The sequence below is a fragment of the Sorex fumeus genome, unplaced genomic scaffold (genome assembly GCF_029834395.1).
Source record: "Sorex fumeus unplaced genomic scaffold, SorFum_2.1 ptg000008l, whole genome shotgun sequence".
Lineage (NCBI taxonomy): Eukaryota > Metazoa > Chordata > Mammalia > Eulipotyphla > Soricidae > Sorex > Sorex fumeus.
The window spans coordinates 4,929,384-4,952,852 of record NW_026606065.1 but is presented as its reverse complement, the minus strand read 5'-3'; positions in this window follow the sequence as shown (position 1 = coordinate 4,952,852).

The window sequence follows — 23,469 nt, the reverse complement described above, 5'->3', positions numbered from 1 at the left end:
TGTATGAGTTTATTTTCTATATTATCTAATATATAACTGAAGCCAGATGTTGACCCAGTTATAATGAGTTTCATCTTTCCTATCTTCTATAGTGTTAAAAAAACTGCATACACATGAACAAATACACAACTTGTGAGTTGCACAGGAAAAAATGTAAGAAGACCATACATAAAAAACGGACTTCTGGTAAATGAAGGACATTTGTAGCATGGATCAAAGAATTGAAACTCAAGAGGGAAATTAAAACTTTTTAATTCTATATTCTTCCACATTCTTCTACTTTTAAAATGTGTCCCATAGTTTCTTGATAGAAATATAGTATAACATTTTCACCTATTACCCATCTATATCATCTTTGAGAAAAAATATACTCATTATATAAAATAAAATATTATTTAAATACTCAAACACTAAGTAAAATATTACAAATATATTGAAAAATCCTTCTCATCCTCCTCAAAGAGAGAAGAGCAGAAGTACTGGTAGATGCAGCAGAAGCTGGGAAAAGTATTCGTTACACCCGCCTATCCTTCGCCAACTACAAGACCAAGATGACTGCCCTCCGACGTCCTGATGGATCTATCACATCCTCCAGAACGGCAATGGAGAAGATTATCCATGACTTCTACTCAAATCTCTTCGATAGCCATGTCCACTTGCTGACATACAAAATTCCACAGGATGGATATGTCGTTCCCAACGTTCTCCCTTCCAAAATCCGACACGCCATTTCGTCGGTAAAGAAACAAACAGCACCCGGCCCAGACAAGGTCAGACCTGAACACCTGAAGAACCTGCCGTCAGTACTCATCAATTCACTGGCTCGGCTCTTCACTCGCTACCTGTCTGAATGCAAGGTTCCATCCCAATGGAAAACCAGCAGGACCATACTACTGTTCAAGAAGGGAGACATGCATGACATTGGCAACTATCTGCCCGATCTGCCTATTGTCTGTCTTCTACAAGTTGTTCATTCTAGTCATCCTAAATAGGATTGGCAGAACACTAGATGAAGGACAACCATGCGAGCAAGCAGGGTTCCGCAAAGGATTCAGCACCATCGACCATATCCACACAATAACCAAGCTCATTGAGGTTTCTCGGGAGTTCAAGATGCCGCTCTGCTTAACGTTCATTGATTTAAAGAAGGCCTTTGATTCTGTTGAGACGGAAGCGGTCATTGAAGCCCTAGCCAATCAGGGCATTCAAGCCCAATACATCAGGATCCTCCGTGAGCTGTATTGCGGATTCACTGCCAGGATCTCACCATTCTACAAAGAAGTGATCGTTGATGTCAAGAGAGGGGTGCGGCAGGGTGATACCATTTCACCGAAACTCTTCAGTGCCACCCTCGAGAACATCATGCGACAACTGGAATGGGAAGGAATGGGAGTGAAGATAGATGGTCGGCAACTAAACCACCTCTGCTTTGCTGATGACATTGTTTTAATAACACCAAACATCAGCCAAGCGGCACAAATGCTGGCCGACTTTGACCATGAGTGTGGAAAGGTAGGACTACAGCTGAATCTTTCAAAGAAAGATGAGCGAACAGATGCCATTGGGCTACACTAGCACGCGACAGGGACAAATGGAGACGTTACTGGCGCCCGCTCGAGCAAATCGATGACTAACGGGAAGTTAAATGATTAAGTGATATTGAAAAATGTTTTATTTGGTAATGTATTTTGGGAAATACATTAACAAATTGGAGCAATAGCACAGCGGGCAGGGCATTTGTCTTGCACTCGGCCCACCCAGGTTTGATTCCTTTGTCCGTCTTGGAGAGGCCGGCAATCTACCGAGAGTATCCCGTCCAAGTGAGAAGTGAGAAGATAAAATTATACTGGGATATCATTTTGAAAGACAATTTTTACAGAATTAATAATTATCATTAATTAAAAAGTTAAACATTCAGTTTTTCAACATACTAAAATCACACTTTGCCAACAGGATACAGGGAAAATTAGAAGTTTAATTTTTTATCTTCTTTTTGTAACTTGTGTTTAAGATCAAGGACAGAGTCTAATGGATTTCATGACATTTTCAATGTAGCAGACATTAATCGTAGCCTCAAGAGTGGAGTTTGGGACTTGGGGAGACACCTCGGCAGTCGGGGTGATTGCCAGGCATGTAATGGTTCTCTGAGCACCACTGGGAGAGCTTAAGTGGCTGCCAAGCACTGCAGTGTGTGGTCCTGGAGGTCCCTGGCACAGTCAGGCCTTAGCAGCTCCCCATCATTGGGCCATGCAATGGAATCATCTAGTTCCAAAGTCCAGAAGTGACACCTTCTCCCCCCAAGCGCTGCTTTAGAAACCTGCCTCCCACCTCCGAAAAGAATGGAACTCGGAAGACCAAAGGATATGACTTGAAGGATGGTTCAAAGTTGTTTTCTGTTTTGTTTTATTTTGAACTATTCTGATTACAGGACAGCGGTGCAAATAAAGAAGAAAGAACAGAGACAAAAGTTGGAGGATAGTCTAGTCCCTCTATCAGATCCTCCAATATACACAAAAAGCTGAACTGGAGGAGAGAGAATGTCGTTGAAGAACTTCAAAGATGTGCTATAAGAACCAAGGCGTCCCCCCCCCCCGCCCTCCTCCCCCCCCCCCCCAGTTTACAAGGAGAAAATCTATAGGAGATAATCTTTCTGGTTGGTTCTGTTACATGTCCACATTACAAGTAAACCTAAAAGATCTGATTATGCTGAAGACCATGATCACTTGATAACTTGATCACTTAACTTCCCGTTAATCATCGATTTGCTCAAGCAGGCGCCAGTAATGTCTCCATTTGTCCCTGTTGCGTGCTAGTGTAGCCCAATGGCATCTGTTCGCTCTGGGAACATGAAGAGCCTCAAACCGATCCTTCATGATCTTGATGAAGAAGTCTGACCATCTGGTAGGTGGGCGGCCACACGGTCTTTTGACATCCCGTGGAATCCAGTTGGTAACAGCTCTAGTCCAGCGGTCGTCTTTAAATCTCATTACGTGACCAGCCCATTTGATTTTTGACGCCTTGGCAAATGAGACAGCGTCCCTGATTCTTGATCGTCGACGGATGTCGGAACTCCGGATTCTTTCTCTCATTTGAGTGAAACGTGATATTCCAAGCATAGCTCTTTCTATTCTTCTTTGGGAGACCTGAATGGCGTTCTCATCTTGTTTGCGTAGGGCCCAGGTCTCTGAGGCATATGTTAATGCAGGAAGAACAGTGGAATCAAAGAGATGTGCCCGGAGCCGGAGGTTCTTTGTCCTCTTAGCTATTTCTTCGACGTTCTTGAAGGTGTTCCAAGCCGCTCTCTTCCTCCTGCGCAGCTCGGGTGCCAGGTCATTTGTCATGTTGACCTCTCGACCTAGGTACACATAGCTGTTGCATTCGGAGATGGTCGTTCCATTGAGAGCGAATGGGGCGTCAGGAACGAGGCTGTTTCTCATAAACATTGTCTTTGAAAGATTCAGCTGTAGTCTGACCTTGGCTAGGCATGGCCATGGCTAGGCAGATAAGTCTGAGAACCCTGGTAATGAGCTTTTGGGAAAAAAATAAAACAAGAAATGATCCTGCTCTGAAGTAACCCAAGGGCATGAAGCTGTTTTTGACATGCAAATCCTGAGATCTTTGGAGATAGAGAAGATGAGGATCTACCAGATGAAGTGACTGAGACCCCAAACCTAGAAGGGCAAGATCCTGAGGAAAAGGAGAAGCTCCAGGAGCATCTAAAGGTCCTGATATGAATATAAAGGGGCCATTATGAATCCAAGGCAACATCCAGATTAGCTTTTTTTTTTTTAATCTTTATTAGTGAAACACCATGAGGTATAGTTGTAGACTTACAAATTTTTGTGCTTGGGTTTCAATTATACAATGATCAAGTACCCATCCCTCCACCAGTGCCCATTTCCCACCACCACGGATCCCAGTATCCCTCCCACCCCCCAGCCCCCCCATCCCACCCTGCCTCTGTGGCAGGGCATTCCCTTTTGTTCTCTCTCTCTCTCTCTCTCTCTCTCTCTCTCTCTCTCTCTCTTTTTGGGTTCTTGTGGTTTGCAAGAGAGACATTGAGTGGCAATCATGTTCGGGCTATAGTCTACTTTCAGCATGCTTCTCTCATCCTGGGAGGATCCTCTCAATTAGCTTTTATGTACGTAGATAATTCCAGACCAAGAAAATGGAGGGAATTCAATATATTTTTTTCCCAAAAAGCCAATCTTTGTGTTTTCCTGTTTTCCATTCTGTAGAAAACTGTGTTCCCTCCAACATCTCTCTCTCTCTCTCTCTCTCTCTCTCTGATGCCACTTGTTCTGTCTGAAGAAGGCTAGTCCAATGTATGACTTCCGAGGTCTCCTCAGTGTCTGCTCATCTCCAGTGTATGATGGTCTGGTCTTGTCCCTATGCTGCTCTCTATCCAGTGTACGCTTTCCTGGTCTGAAATCTTGTCACTGGGTCTCTTCTGGACTGTACCCACTGGTTCCTGTCATCTTGGCTTTCCTAGTCTCTATCCATAGCTAGCCATGGTGATGGGACACCTATGCTAACTATTTGTCACTGGGCCTTTCTCTAAATGCATTCAATTATTTCCTGTCCCAGCTTTCCTAGTCTTTGTTCATGGATAAGATTTCCATACCCAGTATGTTGTCTCTGTTTAGGTGCCTGAGACCTGCAGCCTACCTAAGAATCCTGAGTCCTGCCTGTATTCTGCCTGTCCAGCTATGCAAGCCTTACCTGATCTTGCAGTCCATATGGGCATAGATGGGGCCGAGGGGAGAGGAGGGAGGGAGGGAGGGAAGGAGAGAGAGAGAGAGAGAGAGAGAGAGAAAGAGAGAGAGAGAATCTTATTTTCCCTGGTGTTTCTCAATTTATTACCCCCTCTCCCTCCAATTTTAGGGATAGTACTACTGATCGATCCCTTTTAAGCGAAATAGATTTTGTTCTATTCTTTCTTTTCTTAAGGTTTTGTAGTGTCATTTTATTTTTATGATGTTTTTTGTTATGTATTAATATTTATCATGATGTTCAAGATTTAATGTCATTTTGCTTTTTCATTCTTCAAAAAAAAACAGCTTTTAGAATTTCTTGAAGTGATGTGGAGTTGGTTTTTATTAAAGAAAGCTTTCATTTACCCATGATATTTAAAAGATAATTTTGTAGGGTATATTAAGAACTTTTTTCTCTCAACTTTCTTCATTTCTCATTATTCTGATATTTCTCTCCTCACAAAGTCTTATAGCTCTCAAAGGATTTCTTCATAATTTCCTAAATCTTATTTCTCTCCCATCTGAGTCAGTATAGGAATTTTATCTTCATTTTCAATTTTCTTTCATCTGTAACATTAAATTTATTTTTGGGATTTTCATGGAAATTTTAATTTTATTCATTGTGTCTTTTATATTCACCACCTCTGTTTGGAATATTTTTTTTGGGGGGGGTGTTCTCCAATGGTGCTGAGGAGGGAGGCCATGCATACGGAGGTTAAATGCAGCATCTTGTACACACCAGATGTGTGCTCTAGCTCTTCTAGAAATCTTTGTTCCTCTGTTTCCATTCTTATTTTGTTATTGTTTCATTCTGAGTTGGTGTGCATATGGTCTTTAAAGATTTTCTCCATAAGAGTTATTTTAATTTAATGGCCTATTGATTTTCCATTTCCATGACACTCAGGTTGATTTCAGAAGAACATTCTTTCCCAATATTTCCCTGGGTTTAGCCTTTGTTGATATTTACTTTGTTTCCCACTAATAGTTGCTGTGGCAAGTTTGATGATTTTATTTTTAAGCTGGGCTGCAGGTTGTGTGGGGAGAAAGGTTAATGTGTGAATGTTCTTCAATTCCTGTCCCATGTGTGAAGTGCCAGTTGGATATGACTTGGCTTGCTGATCCCATCTCCTATTGTGACTCATTATTGATTCAAGGCTCAGTGGACCCTTCCAGTAGGTCCAGCTATAAGTGCTAGAAGCCATTAATGGTGTGATTTGAAAATCCAGGCTTTCTTGTATTTCCAACAGAGGACGAAGGGGTTCAGTCTTCTAAGCTTTGCCAATTTTCCTTCTGTAGGACTTAACGCATAGGCAGTGGTGATGGTGGTGAGGGTGTGTGTTTGTAGCCTAAGGCTCTTATAATTACAGATATTTATCAGTGATGGCACTGGGTCAGGTTTTCCCCACCAGGGTTTAAGTCTTCTGCAATCACACTGTCACTGTTTTCCAGACACAAATGCCTACCTTACCAGCTGCAATGATTCTTATTTTCCTCTGTGATGAAGTGTCATTGTACCCCAGAGACCCGAGTGTCCTCATTATCTAGGCATTTTATTTGTTTGGGTAACACCCACCTTCAATAGTATGCCTGCTTGGATTAAGCAGAGGTTCTTTGGTATTAAACTGATGTACGAGATACATAATTGATTTCTGGTATTGTCCCTTCTAGGGGTCTTTATCTGTTGATGTCCATTTCTCCATGTCCTGTAGTTATGTCCTCTAATTTTTATAATTTTGGGGGGCGAGAGATTGACCACATACAAGAAGGCACTCTATTACATCTTCAACTACATTAACTGCATTTTCAACTATGCTTTATAATTTCTATATACATAAAGATGATCTCAAAATTTCCATTGTGTGATTATATAAAATAATGAATAGCTTAGGACAATTTTTGAGGTCATCAAAACTGTAAGGTTTTATTTTTCAAATGAATGAGGCAAACACCTTTGCTTCTTGTTCATATCCCCTCTAGTTGCCAGGAATATCTAACTATTTTAGATTACAAAAGGATAAGTCAAACCATTGCCTTATGATAATCTAAGTTTGATGTTTCTGTTGTTTTCCTTTTCTGAAGGTAAGTTTTAAGATTGCCAATGAATGCAGAGTCCAAAGTGGAGCAGAATTCTGTGAAAGATGCCAGGGGAAATAGGCAGGGCACAGAGGAAACAAGAACAGTTGTAGTCATATCTGCATCTAGAGATTATTTTAAGGATAATTTAATGCTCCATAGAGTGCATGGCCAGAGTCTGATTGAGACTAAATTTAATGAGACCACATGTGAAACAAGAAAAATAGGATTTTGTGGACATACATGGATAGCAGAGGTCATAGAATTAGTCCTTTGAGTTCCTCTCCTAGGAAGATAATGCCCAGAAAAGGAAATATCCTAACACTTAAGTTCCCTTTGATAAAACATGCCCAGTAAAGTTTATTCTGCAAATCAGTCACTTCAAGCCTTTTGTGGGAGTATAAGCAAATAAATAAATACTAGGAACTTTATCTATATTATATAATCCAAGGGAAAACAGGCAGGGTTCAGGGAATGTTCAGAAAACACTGAGTGTTGGACAGGAATGTAAAAAATTGTATTTATAAAGATGAATTATAATGGTTACAGGACTTACTGGATCTAAGGAGGCATTAGAAAGGAAAATAATTTCTGCAATCAGTGTTATATAATATGCCATAAGAAAGAAAGTACAGCTAATAAAAAGCCTGCCTTGCACGTGGCAGACCTGGGTTCAATCCCTGGCACTACATATGTTTTTCTGAGCCCTCTGCAAGAGTAATCTCTGAGAACAGAGCCAACAGTAAGCCCTGAGCACAGCCAGGTGTGACCTTCCCCATCCCTACACCTGCAAGTGACTTTGACAGAAAATAATTATCTACTAATTTTTTCTAAATTCCAGGACCACCACCTACATGAGTTAAGGTGGTCCCATATGTAGTCTTGGAGTACTAGCTTCACACTTACATCAGAAGTTGCGTTAGCTGCTCAATTTTTGAAACCATGTGCTTGTGTGGTGTGTGTACACACTCAGTGCTACGGTCCAGCATCTGAGCATTGACTGATGTGGTGAGACAATGGGAGCTGATTCTCTCAAGCTCTTTCTGAGAAGGTACAGAACACATTTTACATGATTTTCTGTGTCTATAAATCTGTTTATTCAAACAAGGACAATAGGTCTGTTCCATACAGGAGAATTGTTGGCATCATTGCTGGACTTCAACTGAGTTCTTGGAATGGGGGATGGGGGGCTCACACAAAGAGACAGCCAGGGCCACCTAAGCAGGCCCACATCTTCCACCTCATGAAGGAGCAGGTTCAGGTAAGGACAGGTGATATATTTTCAGGACTTGAGTGAATAAATATCTTTGCAGATTCATAAGACTAAGCCATTTTTAATTTGGGGGGTCAGTTCTATTTGAAAGTGACTTATTTTTCTGTGGGGCTAGAGCGATAGCACAGAGGTAGGGCGTTTGCCTTGCATGCAGCTGACATGGTCAACCCAAGTTCGATTCCTCCTCCCCTCTCGGAGAGCCTGGCAAGCTACTGAGAGTATCTCGCCTGCACAGCAAAGCCTGGCAAGCTACTCTTGACGTATTCGATATGCCAAACACAGTAACAAGTCTCACAATGGAGACGTTACTGGGCCCGCTTGAGCAAATCAATGAACAACGGGAGGACAGTGACAGGGACAGTATTTTTCTGTGCCTCAGCTCTCTCCTCTGGCAGAAGAGGGCAATATTTCCACCTAATAGCAAACATATTGTGAGGCTCAGATGCACGATATATGTGAAAGAGATAGTTACTATTTATTGAACATGTACTGTGTGCTCAGATTGGATCAAGATATTCTTTTATAACCTCATTTACTTTTAAAAGATCTCCATTTTATAGATGGGTAATAAGATGTGATAAGGTTCAAATTACTTGTTAATTCATTTGTGTGTTTAACACATTTGCACTGAATATGTAAAATGAGGTAAAACATGGTAATAGATTCTGGGAATGGGGTGGTGAGGTCTCTGTACCACAGGGAACTTAAGTTCTTAGAGACCAAATTCTTAGAAATAGGTAAGCAATAAGATAAAACAAATAAAAATAAATAAGAATTTATTAAATAAAAGAACACTGTCACTGTCTCTGTCCTCCGGTCATTCACCGATTTGCTCAAGCAGGCCCTACTGGGGCCCTACTGTTGTGAGACTTGTTACTGTGTTTGGCATATCGACTACGTCATGGGTAGCTTGCCAGGCTTTGCTATGTGAGGAAGATACTCATGGTAACTTGCCAGGCTCTCCAAGAGGGGCAGAGGAATCGAACTCAGGTTGGCCGTGTCGGCCACCTACAAAGCAAACACTCTACCCGCTGTGCTATCGCTCTAGCCCAATAAAAGTGCAAGATAAGGTTATGTCAAATATATTTTTAAATTTATCACATTTCTTATAAGATTAAATTTAAATCTAAAGGCTTTATTGGAATCAGACTCATCTTTTCTGACAAAACCTTTCACAGATGTTGAATGAAATTCATCCTTTATCATAGCCCTAAGCTTAGACATGATGATGTGAACACTTTGACCCCATCAGTAGGAAATTGTATTAACAATATATAACAATGTTATCCATAGAAAATAATTTAGAATTCTACAAAAGCCAGTTCCATATGAACCTTTTTACCAAATGACTTTAGAGATTGAAGATAAAGTTATTGAAACCATTCTTTCATTAGCTGCTTTATTATGATTATACAATGTTATAACAATTTATTTGTTATTTATTACCTGAGTTATTCTGCAAAGAATTTTCTTTCACCAGCCACTATTTGTTTTACTTAAAAGATATTCACACAGCTCAAATTGAAATATTTAAGCATTTAATTTTCTCATGTGTTTGTTGGTGCTGAAGCCCCTCAATAATTGCTAATATATTTTTAAACATTTTAACATGAGTTTTAAGAAACTGCATTAAACCTATGATGCTTAGTGGTTTTTTTTTAAATTTTGTTTTGGGATCATACCCAATAGTGCTCAGAATTTATCCATAGCTCTATACTCAGGGATCATTTGTGATGTGTCTTGGGGAACCATATGAAGTCTGGGCTTCAAAATTAATTTGGCCCTGTAAAAGCCAAGCATCCTAACCAATGTATTATCTATCCAACCATCTAAGTGATATTAAAAAAATAAGCTGGTTAACAAGATTTCAAGTGGTTTGTCAAAAAAGAAGGGAAAGGAGGAGGAGGAGGAGGCAGAGGAGGAGTAAGAGGAGAAAGGAGAAGAGAAGGAGAAGGAGAAGGGGAAGGAGAATGAGGAGAAGGAGAAGGAGGAGGAGGAGGAAGAGCAAGAAGGAGGAGAAGGAGAAGGAGGAGGAGGAAGAGGAGGAGGAGGTTGAAGGAGGAAGAAGAAGAAGGAGGAGTTGTTTTCTATTTGGCAAGGTAAACAAAGTTATTCATTTAATGTCAGGTCTATTATATTCCCAAAACCATACCCTTTTCATTACATTCAGCTCTTTCTATAGTGAAATGTAAAAGTAATATCACTTTAAAAGTTGAACGTTTTCCTCTTTAGTAATAACTTGTTTATAGTATAGATTAATCTGTTTGGGCTACAACAAATGATAGTACCCAAATCTTAGTGAATTGAAATAATGAACATTTATTCTAACTTATTAGCACTGTAACTGATGGACATCTGCTCAGTTTCACTACAGGATTCTATTCTCTCTTGTATTAGGCTGTAGGAACAGTTACTACTTGGTGAAATATTGTGTAGGTGAAAGGAACAGAGCTGTAGATAAAGAATAGTCTCTTAAATCTTCCTGACATGGTTTTACCACATTCCATTTCCTATTCTCTTGACTAAGCATATCAAATGACTCAGTCCTATTTCAATAGGATAGAGACGTGTATTTCTCCAACAGGAGTCATTAAAAATCATGCAATAAAGAGAATTAAACCCAGACTCCTTTTCTTAACAGGGATATGGGGATGGTATGAAACAGACATATTTGAAAAAAAGAATACAACATTCCCTAAATTGTTATCATCTATTAACCTTCATAATTGACACTGAAGCATGAAAATGGCATCATGAAAGCATTTTTTTTCAATAGTCAAAATAGATGCACTGGATATCTGAATTAAACATGATCACACACACACAAAAGCCATAAACAGAAAAAGGATTGTGTAATGTAAATTAGTATTACTTCAAAGTGTCTGTATGACATCTTAACTCCTTATAGAAATGTTCCCAAGTCCCTCTTTCAAAATCTCATTGCTCTGAATTTTCTCACAATTCTTAGTGGAAAATTAGAAATTTATATATTATTGTGTGCATAAGCACTGTCCTCCTGTTGTTCATCAATATTTGCTTGAGCGGGTCCAGTAATGTCTCCATCGTGAGACTTGTTGTTACTGTGTTTGGCATATTGAATACATCATGGGTAGGTAGCTTGCCAGGCTTTGCCGTGTGGGTGAGAGACTGTCGGTAGCTTGCCGGGCTCTCCAAGAGGGGCGGAGGAATTGAACTCAGGCCGGCCAGGTTAGCTGCTTGCAAGGCAAACGCCCTACCCCTATAGAACATTCTAAAACAAATGAATGTGGAGGGACAGACCACACAAAGGAGGTTATAAGAATAACCAAAGAGAATTGGAGAAATTGTGTAGGGGTTAAGGTGCTTTTCTTTCCATACTGTTAAGACTGATTCAATCCTGACACCACTATGGCCCTAAGCATGGAGATAGGAGTCAGGCCCAAGTTCAGCTGTGTGTGACCCCCACCCCCGACCCTAAAATAAGAGAATTACTAAAGCAAGTACAAATGACATATCAGAAGAAATGCTATTTATGAATGATTGAGAAATAAACATTGTAAGTTAATGTAAATAAACATTGTGAGTTAATGTTCCTAAGCATGTAAGAAACTCTCACATATTTTGTCTCAAAGTACATTTCCTTTCTTATGTGACATAGACATATACATACACAAAACATGCATCTATTGTCCCTGAAATATACAATAACATACATTTCTTTTTTTGAACAGGAAAATTACCATCAATACATATATTGAGCTTAGTTGGCGTCTATCTAACTTTCTCATCCAATTTGGTGTGCTCCTACTGGAATTTCTGCACTGTAAAATACGGATCTGAATGGTTCAAGAATTTCAGGATCTGTAGAACTTGGGGACTCTGCCCACCCTGAAGAGGTTTCATTCTGGGGGATGGAGTTTCCATGAATTTCAGCTGCTTGGCCTGCATCTCCTTGGAGATTCAGTTCATGAATTTGAAGAACCTAGGCTGGAGTGATAGCACAGGGCTGGAGCGATAGCACAGTGGTAGGGCATTTGCCTTGCACACAGCCAGCCTGGCCAAGCCAGGTTCGATTCCTCCGCCCCTCTTGGAGAGCCTGGAAGGCTACCGAGAGTATTCAATATGCCAAACACAGTAACAAGAAGTCTCACAATGGAGACGTTACTGGGTCCGCTAGAGCAAATTGATGAACAACGGGAGGACAGACAGTGGACAGGCCAGTGGGTGCATAGTGGAGGGTATGAGAAGTAGGTGGCTTCTAGAAGTACGGGGAGTGGGGCTGAGAGGAGGTGTCTGCCCTTACTCCAAGAAGACCTCAGAGTTCTCAACCTAAAACCATGGTCCCTAGGGTTTATGTTTCTTTAAGCTTCTGTCTGAAATTGCTACATGTCACTTCTCCACATTTCACCACCAAAGAAAATCAAACCTGAGTGCCCGAGGACAGATGGCTGGTTAAAGAAACTTTGGTACATTTACACAATGGAGTACTATGCAGCTGTTAGAAAAGACGCAGTCATGAAATTTACATACAAGTGGTACTACATGGAAAGTATTATGTTAAGCGAAATGACTCAGAAAGAAAGAGATAGACATAGAAAGACTGCACTCATCTGGGGAATATAAAGCAACACAATGGGAGACCCACACCCAAGAATGGCCGAGATTAGTACCAGGAATTTTACTCCATGGCTTGGAGGCCAGCCACACATGCTAGGGGAAAAGGTAGCTCAGATAGAGAAGGGAGCACCAAATAAAGAGTGTTGGGAGGATCCTCCCAGGAAGGGAGATGCGTGCTGAAAGTAGACTATAGACCAAACATGATTGCCACCCATTGCCTCTTTTGCAAACCACAACACCCAATAAGAGAGAGAACAGAGGGGAATGCCCTGCCACAGAGGTAGGGTGGGATGGGGGGATGGGGGGTGGGAGGGATACTGGGATCCATGGTGGTGGAGAATGGGCACTGGTAGAGGGATGGGTATTTGATCATTGTATAATTGAAACCCAAGCACAAAAATTTGTAAGTCTACAACTATACCTCATGGTGTTTCACTAATAAAAATTTAAAAAAAATCACATGTCACTTTAAGAGGCAGAGGATAGAGACAAAGGAAATTATAGGGAATTTCCCTGCCAACCCCACAGGAAAAGGCAATTCTACCATAGTTCAATAGCAAGCATTAGAAATAGCTCAAGGAATTAATAAGGAATGCAGTGTGGGCTTGTATGTTGGATCTCCTGCAAGCACAGGTAAGCAATTCAGTTGGACATCTTCCCTGACTCTGTGAAAGACACAGATGGCCAGGAAAGAGAACACTGGATTTCTGATATTTGATAGGATCTGTGGGGGAAAAAGGATTAGCATAAAGCATTGCAATGTGGGAATCCCAAAATTGTCCTCAGCCTCAACAAGTAGCAAATTCACAAAGCTTTGCAAATTTTAGTGCATTAAGATCTTTTCTGGAGCGATAGCACAGCGGGTAGGGCGTTTGCCTTGCACGCAGCCAACATGGCCGACCCGAGTTCGATTCCTCCGCCCCTCTCGGAGAGCCCGGCAAGCTACCGAGAGTATCTCGCCCGCACGGCAGAGCCTGGCAAGCTCCCCGTGACGTATTCGATATGCCAAACACAGTAACAACAAAGTCTCCAATGGAGACGTTACTGGGCCCCCTCGAGCAAATCGATGATCAACGGGAGGGCCTTACTTTTACTTTAAGATCTTTTCTAAATTTCTCTCTCTCTTTTTTTACCTGTAGAATCAGACACACTCAAGCCCCTCAATATTCATCTTTTAAAAAAGATTTCTATTTTATTCATTATCTGAGTGAATTGGCTTATCACACTCTGTTCCAGACCACGGCCTTGTTTTTTATTCCACAACTTAAAATGTAAGAAAGTCTCTGCTTGGTATTTCATTTTTTTCTTTCTACTAAGGTCTCTAGTGTAAAAATTAGGACTACAGTTAAAATAACACGAATTTATGAGGCAAGTTTCTTCTCTCAAGGAATCTGCTTCATGTAATATACCTGACAAATTTCCCTGAAACTTCGGGGAGGATACATTTGAAATCAAGATTGGCTGCTGGGACACTCTAGAATCCAATAATGTGAACACAAGAAGGGGTAGGAACAGTTTTTCATGCGTAGGTTACAGAAATCATGGATGAGACTAAGAAAGCTTCACACAAAGAAGATCATGGTCATAGCTAGGTAATTTTAGAGAAAAAAAAATACATCATTATCAGCTCTGGTTCTTCCACAAAAGGGTACTCTGAATCACTGTTCTTTCCAGCTATAATTCAGTCACACCTATTTTCCTGGTGACCTTAGAAAGAGAAGGCGTGGCCACAAATACTGTGGTCCTTGAACTTACAGAGCTGGGGGACAATGTTGCTCATAGAGAAGGCTGACACTGCTGTGGAGTATCTAGTTTCTCTTTGGTGAAACATTGAAGCTATGGGATTCTTGCGCATAAAAAAAATTGTGTTAGTGGGTTGAAAGTTGGTTAGTCTCTCAAAGAAGCTCTTGGACTGCAGGCTTCCAGACCTCTGATCTCCCACAGAGACATAGATGAAGCTGAGTGTTGTTTGCAAGACACTGGAATTATATCTATCCTTCCAGATGGCTCCTCAAGAGATTAAGATCCTTGGAGTGTATGTATGGATTTGTTTGTCAGACCACACACAGCATCAGCAGCCCACCTCTACTTGTCTTCAGCCCTGTCCAGTCAGGTTCTTCAAGTTTGACTTAAATCTTTCCATACTTTCAGAGACATCTGTAGTCTACTCTGCAGGCTGTTTCTGGCTTGCTTCTCCTTCTTTATCTGTGTCCAAATTGCCCCTTTAGTCACCCTCTTTGCTGAGATTTTATGCCTTGTTTGAACACTATCCCGCCCAATTTTATTAGACCATCTTGATTTTAGTTGCTCTTCAGGATGACCTCAGACCTCACTTTGTCTATGAATCTTTCATACAATTCTTTGTTCTTTTCTCTTTTTGTTTTCACATAAACTAGAATTCTAATTCCTCCACCTCCTCACTTATCTTGTGCACATTCAACCATCTTGAAGTTAGCCCTGTACATTTATCTCATGCTCCCAAGAGTAATATCCTTAAATTCCAGGGTTATTATGTGTGGGAAGTAGGAGGAGAGTATTAAGTATATAAAAATATCTTGCATTCTTCTATGTGTCTTGGTTGTCAGCTAAGGCCCCTGCATACAAAATTATAAATAAAATCACATCACATTATCTGGGGATTCCAGAGCATCCTCTAAGATTTCTATAAATGTCAGAAATTTATAGCGCATTCCCTTCATTAGTTACACTTATCCCATTTCTTAGTCATTTGAATTTCACATATTTCTTATCCTGTAATGATTTTCTTTATCTTTGAAACAAGATAGGCCTGAAAATAGCTGTTTCCGTTGATAATATCACTCAGATAGGATGCCTAACAATAGGCTTTATTAAAGTCAGTAGAACTTAAGTTTCTTTCAGAACCATGTAGTAACGATAAAGGATTTTCTCCTGTTTTGGTTTTGAGCCATTAGCAACCTTAGACTAAGGAACTTCTCACTAGCTGAGATATTTGCACAAGACCTCTTTGTGTAATGTAATGGGCCTCCCACACCTAACTCCTTTTCCTCCCTACCTATATCAATGGTACAGAATCCCCATTTCTGAAATCCCACTTCTTCTGAAACTAATTTAGCTATTTCTTATTATTAGCACATTTTCAGTCACATGCTGAGCATCTCATTTGTTCTTCTGCAAGTAAAGTAAGGTACAAACTAAAGGCTAGCCGTCTATACCATATGATACGTTGAATAGGCATAATACATGTTCGTTCCTACAGAAAAAGAGATGTTCGTTTAAAATTACTAGTTTAAAATTACACATTTAATTTATGATCTACTATCTTATATTCCTTGTTTTGATTTGTTTTCTGTCCTTTCTCTGCACTAAGCCTGGTGCATTTCACAGAAGTCATGTTCCGCAGCTATTGTTCAATGAGAGAACAACTGTAAGGACAAAGCCTGAGGTACTTTCCTACTCAGGTAAAAGCTGTGATTGACAGTTTCAGGTCTCTCTTACCTTCTTCATAATTCCATTTTTTTTTTGTTCATTGATTTCTTCTCCAATCTACTGGTTGTTCAATATTAAGCTGTTTAATTTCCAGGTGTTTGATTTGATTCTCCATTTCTGTGGGTGATTAAATTTTATATTCAGTGCATCATGGTCTGAAAAGATAGTTGATACCATTTCTATTTCCTGATTCTATTGAGGTATGTTTTGTGGCCCTGCATATGGTTTATCTTAGAAAATGTTCCATGTGGACTGGAAAAGAATGTGCATTCAGTTTTTTGGGGAATGAGAAATCCTGTGTACATCTTAGCCCTCTTTCTTCCATTTCTTCCTTCAGAGCCAGTAATTCTTTGCTGAGTTTTAGTCTTGTTGATCTATCAAGAGGTGATCCTGTGGTGTTGAAGTCTCTGACTACTATTGTGTTGCTACCACTGTCCTCCTTGAAGTCTATGAGCAGTTGTTTTAAGTATTTTTCTGCCCCCTCATTGGGTGCGTTTATGTTTAGGAGTCTGATTTCTTCCTGATGTACATATTCCTTGATTATTAAAAAATGGCCTTTGCTGTTCCTTCTAATGTTTTTCAGCCTGAAATCTATGTTGCCAGATACTAGTATGGACATTCCAGATTTTTTGAGGGAATTGTTTGCTTGAAGGATTGTTTTCCATCCTTTGACTTTCTGTCTGTGTTTGCTCTGACTGTTCAGATGTGTTTCTTGTAGGTAGCAGAATGTTGGATTCAGTTTTTTTAAATCCATTTTGCTATTCTGTGTCACACTGTGCATTTAGACCATTGACATTGAGAGAGATTATTATCATTTGGTCTTGTGCCATCTTTCTGTAGAAGTTTGTTGTGCTTGTGGGATTTGTCTTGCCCTTCAGTCCTTCTTTTAAGGTTGGTTTTGAGTCTGTGAAGTCCCTTATCTGTTATTTATCTATGAAATAATGTATCATTTCTTCAGTCTGAGTGAGAGTCTAGCCAGCTAAAGTATTCTTTTTTTGCCTCCTGGGTCACACCCAGCGATGCACAGGGGTTACTCCTCATTCATGCACTCAGGAATTACTCCGTGCCATTCTCGGGGGGACCATATGGCGTGCTGGGAATCGACCCGGGTCAGGCCGCATGCAAGGCAAATGCTCTACCCGCTGTGCTATCACTCCTGTCCCCGGCTAAAGAATTCTTGGTGAGATATTCATTTCATTTAGTTTTTTTTACCACTGTCTTTGAGTTCGTTTGTCTCTGATAAACGGCTGTAAATCTAAGGGAAGCTCCTTTGTATGTGATTTCCGTCTTTGACCTTGCTGCTTGCAGTAGTGTATCTCTATTTGTGGTACTCATTGTTCTTATTATGATATGTCATAGAGTCTTTTTATTAAGGTTTCTTTTAGCTGGTACCCTTCGGACTTCTTGGATCTGGATGCCTGCATTCTTCAGTTCTGGGAACGTCTCAGTAACTGTGTCTTTGACTGTTACTATTTTATTGGGATTTCCTCCCTGTCCTTCTGGTACCCTGATGATTCTTATGTTGTTCCTCTTGAATTCATCCCCTAGGTTTCTTACTCACCCTTGAGCTATTTTGAGGTCTTTTTCCATTGTCTATTGTTGTCTGTTGTATGCTTTCTGCTCATCTTCAAGCTCACTAATTCTGTATTCAGCTGTTGCCATTCTACTGTTGAGGGCATCCACTGAGTTTTTAATCTACTGAATTATTTATTAGTGATACTACTCTTTGTACCTTTTTAATTTCTGTTCTCATTTCTTCCTGTATTTCATTGGCTGTCCATTCCACTGTTTCTTTCATATCCTCCTTTAATTTGCTGGTTGTCTATTCCACCGTTTCTTTGAGCTCATTGAACATCCTCAACATTTCATCTCTGAATTCTTAGATATTGGAGAGATTATATATGTGGGTATTCCCTGTTGAGACTCTTCAGGGCTCTTTATTCACTCCTGGTGGTTGGGATCTGCACTGTTTCCCCATGTTGCTCTAGCAGTATGGAAGTGGATCCCCCAGTTCACTATCAGTGTTCCACTCTCCCTGCAAGGCAGGATTCTGGATGAGCTCAGTTGATGGTGGTCTCCTTTTCCCCCTTCAAGAATACTAACTTCCAGGGCTGGAGCAATAGCACAGTGGGTAGGGTGTTTGCCTTGCATGTGGCTGACACGGGTTCGATTCCCAGCATCCCATATGGTCCCCTGAGCACCGCCGGGAATAATTCCTGAGTGCATGAGACAGCAGTAACCCCTGTGCATTGCCGGGTGTGACCCTTCCCCCCCAAAAGAATACTAACTTCCCAACTTCCTCTTTGATGCTCCTGTGTAATTTATGTGGGACCTCTAGTGCGCTTCAGTGGATGTGTTTTTTAACATTAGTCTTGTTCAGATTTTTGTGTTCACCATTATTTTGGTAAGTTTGGGGAGTATTTTGTTTGTAACAGGCTATGGACTATTGGCCTCATGTGGTTGGGATCACCAGGCTGTCCCTGTAAGAATTAGGTAATGGAGGTTGAGATATGGGTCCAAAACACTATGAAAGGGGAAATAAACTGTGGCCACACCCCCTACTGCCCCTGTGCCCGTGGGGGAAGGATCCTGCATTTGTCCCGGTCCTGGGTTAGAGTTCTACTTCTAGCACACTTCTAAAACTGTGGGAGTCCCTTCTTGCCTGGGTGCTCATGAGGGCACCTTGGCCAAGGAGGAATCTTCCAGTTCTCTATGGCTGCTAGGCTTGGCACGCCACCGTTGAGGCCACGTCCCCTGCCCATCACGATACCTTAGCTGAGGGAAGGATAATTCCATTGTTTGGTGCCAAACTTTAGATTCCTGTCTGCAACCTATCAGCTGTTTGCCATTTTAGCCTTTCATTTACCTTATTATAGTATCTCATGTCTTAGATATCTATAAATGATTTTTACTACTTTAGATAAGAGTTTATGATTGAAATATAAAAGTTTAGTTACTCAAGATACATTTAATCTCTTCTACTTTTCCATAACTCATCACTCAAAATTAAAAGTAAATTAGATAATTGGTTAAATACAAAGGTAATATTTGTGGCAGATGTCCTGCCAAATGTCCCTGAAGTGCCACTTCCTAAATGGGTGAATTTGGTAAAAGACAATTTTTTTTTCTAGGTAAATTCTTATAGCTATATCAAAATAATTTTGTACTTGTTAAAATTCAGATTATTAATGAATAAGAATTGATGGAATTTCTTATATCCTACTTATTAATAGCCTGCTCCTTAAGGTGTTTTTATACTTAAAAGTGTGAAAAGTATAGTGTAAGTGCATCTTACTCTCATCTATGTTTTAGATAGAGGAACCTTCCCTTCTTCAGACAAGTCCATCTTCTATTATGATCCTCTCGAATTCTTATGGGAGACAGGGTGGGTTTATTTTGTTCTGTTAATAGCAATACACTTACCTATTTTGTTTCCAATGTTGGCCACATTTAGGTTGGCCACAATAAACTTCTATTTTCCCTTGAGGACAATTCAATTAAACATACTAATGGTAAGTATATTACTGGATGCAATCTCTTGCATTGTAAACTTCTCTAATACATGCTTCTTTCAAACAAGTAGCAGAGCACAAACCTGAAACATGCTGATTCCTTTGGTGGCATTTTAAACCTTAAGAGGAAATGAGCCAGGAAGAAGTAACCTCAGTTGGAATGTGGTTTGCAACCATAAATATTGAATGTGGTATACCTTGCATGAACTTGGGCCATATGGGTGGGGCATTCAATGACTTCCACCTCTGCCGGATTCTAGCCTTCAGCCCTCTTTGGAGAAATGGTCCTGGAACTGTCCAAAACAAGTGCTGGCACTAATAGGAAAAATCCCATCCTCCCTCACAATGGGAAAAATTCCTACCCACAGCTATTGCCTGATTCTTAGGAACTTGCCTCCCATTTAAATATGACCCTGCTAAGTATGTGAGCTCTTGAACAGAGTCCAGACTAAATTGGCATCCATTTCCCCCTGTCTGTCCGGTGACTCATTGAGTATTCAAAGCACATTTTCCCTTTCCTGGCGGCCAATTGTTGCTGTTGGCTCTCTCATTTTCTCTTGGAGCCACTTGGCACTCCTATATTACAGCAGTGACTTGAGCTGATATTCATTGTTCAGAGTCCTGCAGAAAAGCATCAAATTCTATTTGCTATGAGAATGGATGCTGGAATATATTTGATGTACCTCTCAGAATATCAAACGTGCGTTCTTACCACTTTCTAGCTGTTGCTTCTCACAAATTCTATTTGCCACAGTCTTATGACATCGTAATGTACAGAAAATCTACAAAACACTAAAAGATAAAAATTCCAGTGAATTCAAAAGTAAGTGCTTCTTTTCTTTTTATTAATTTTATTGAATTATCGGGAGATAGTTATAAGCTTTCATGTTTGAGTTACAATCACACAATGATCAAACACCCATCCCTCCACCAGTGCACATTCCCCACCACCACTATCCCCGATATACCCCCCTGCCTCCATGGCAGACATGATTCCCCACAATCTCTCTCTACTTTGGGGCATTATGGTTTGCAATACAGACCCTGAAAAGTTAACATGTTTCATCCTTTATCTACTTTCTACACACATCTCCCATCCCGACCGATTCCTCCAGCCATTGTTTTCTTAGTGATCCCTTCTCTATTCCAGCTGCCTTCTCCCCTTTGCTAATGAGGCAGGCTTCCACCTATGGAGCAATCTATCTGTCCCATGTATCTACTGTCCTTAGGAGTCAGCCTCATCTTATGTTGTTATATATTCCACAAATGAGTGCAGTCCTTCTATGTCTGTCCCTCTCCATCTGACTCATTTCACTTAGCATGATACTCTCCATGTCTATCCATTTATAAGCAAAGTTCATGACTTCATCTCTCCTGACAGCTGTATAGTATTCCACTGTGTAGATGTACCAAAGTTTCTAAACCAGTCATCTGCTCTAGGGTACTTGGGTTGTTTCCAGATTTTGGCTATTTTGAACAGTGCTGCAATGAACATATAGGTACAGATGTCATTTCTACTGTGCTTTTTTGCATCCTTGGGATATATTCCCAGAAGTGGTATTGCAGGGTCATATGGAAGCTCAATTTCTAGTTTTTGAAGGACTGTCCATATTGTTTTCCAGAAAGGCTGTATTAGTGGGCATTCCCACCAACAGTGAAAGAGTGTCCCTTTTCCCCCACATCCATGCCAACATAAGTGTTTATTTTCATGTATGACTTAAAAAACAAAAAACATATATATATATAATTTTGCATAAATCTTACCTTATCTGTTACTTTTGACTCATGTATAACTGGGAGTACATTATCTGAAACTTATGTATAGATATAGATCTCCTGTCAGCTAATTATATTCCCTTCTAAGTTACAAGTTACTTCATTAACAAAAGTAGGATAGTTTCCAATCTTTTTGATTCTGCCCCAAGCCTAGTTTGGGGTTGAGGTCAGTGCAGTCTCAGACACTAGGCTTGCTGAAAAAAATGAATGGGGCAAACTGATGGAAAAGCCAAGTTTGTTGAAGAAAGGGTTGTTTTGCCAGTTATATTAAATTTTTCCACACACTTTCTACAACATCAAAGGAAAGTTTGTCTTATTCTTGAATAGGAAAAAATTCACAATACATCAATCTACAGTAACTAAATTTCAACTCAGGGGTAAAATAGTCCAAATGTAGTTTTGAAGAAAAGTGTATGTGAGAATTTGGGCACAGAACTGAGATCGGGTATTTTATGTGAATTTGTTCATGCATGTGAAAGTTTAAATTTTCCACTTGGTTAGTGGATGAAAGAAGCAGCAGGGGCTCTGTAAATACAGGCAGAATGTACAGTTGTTAAAATCTTGGGCTCTGGAATCAGAGACTGATTCCGGCTGAGGCACATAATAGCTAAGTGAATATGTGTGACATCACTTAATCTTTCTGTAAGTTTCAGTGCTTCATTTGTCAAATGCCTATAGTAATAGAAAGATCCTCATAAAGTTTCAGTTAAAATTAAATAAAAATGATTAATGGCAGATACTTAGCAAGGTAATAGGTATGATCAATCAAGATCCACTAGTAGTAACTATTACTAATGGTGTTTGATTAAATCTATGTCTTTGAAGGATGTGACAGCAAAACCCTATATTTTAGTTTGTTCTTAATGTTGAGCTGGATTCCAAAATAATCCTTTTTTTAAAGGAGAAAAATATCATCAAATTTCCAAGAAAAACAAAATCAAACTACATTAAATGTTTTATATGCTGTTCTTTTACCTATAGCTTATGCTATACCTTGTGGAAGGCTAGTTGCAAAAGTATTTCTGTAAGAAAAAATTGTTCTATATCTTTAATTCCCAAATATGTAACTAGTGTTCTTTCCTGACTTTTTTTAAAGGTTGAATTTCAAGCTTATGTAACCTCATGGAATTAATTGGTGATTTGAGTGATTTCAATTCATTGTGACAACTTGGACCCATAAGTCATTTTCCAAGCCATGCTAAATAGATAAAGATCATCTATTGTCGACCAAACTGAGATTAAAGTTTAAACAGTTGGCCAAAAATATTTTATTCATGTGCTCCCACATTTTTTGAGGACTATTTCATGTTAAGTTATCAGAGAGCATTGATTTTACCCCAATAGCTTCTGTCTTTGAATAGATGTACGACATGACACTCATGACTAATTTTAAGTCTTCATATTAGGTAATTGAGTTTGCTTCCTGTAAAGTTTCTGGGAAAAAATATTTAATTTTACAAATGACATATCACAAATAATGCTGGATATGTATTACATAAGTTTAAGCAATAAGGCACATATTATAATGAGAAATAAAATTTCCCCACAATATCTGATAATAGTTAACTTAGAAAAAACCTTTCTTAATTGAAAATGGTTATTTCTTTCTTTAAATTTTTTTTTATCAAATCACTGTGAGATAGACCCTTATAAAGCTGTTTATGTTTAGATTTCAGTCATACAGTATTTCAACACCCATCCCTCCATCAGTGCCCATTTCCCAGCATGTGTCCTCCAGTTCCCTTTTATCATCCCCCCCACCCAGCCCCTAGACTGCCTTTATGGCAGGAGTTTTTCTTCTCTTTCTCTGTCTCTGTCTCCTCTGCTCTCTTTCCCTCCTTTTGGACATTGTGGTCTGCCATATTGATACTGCAAGGTTATCAAGAATATCCCTTTACCTACTTTTAACATTCAGAACTTCTCCAGTGTGATCATTCCCAGCTATTACTGTTATACTGATCTCTTCTCTATCTTACCTACCCTCTGCCCCAGTCATTCTATATTTGGCCTTCTACTT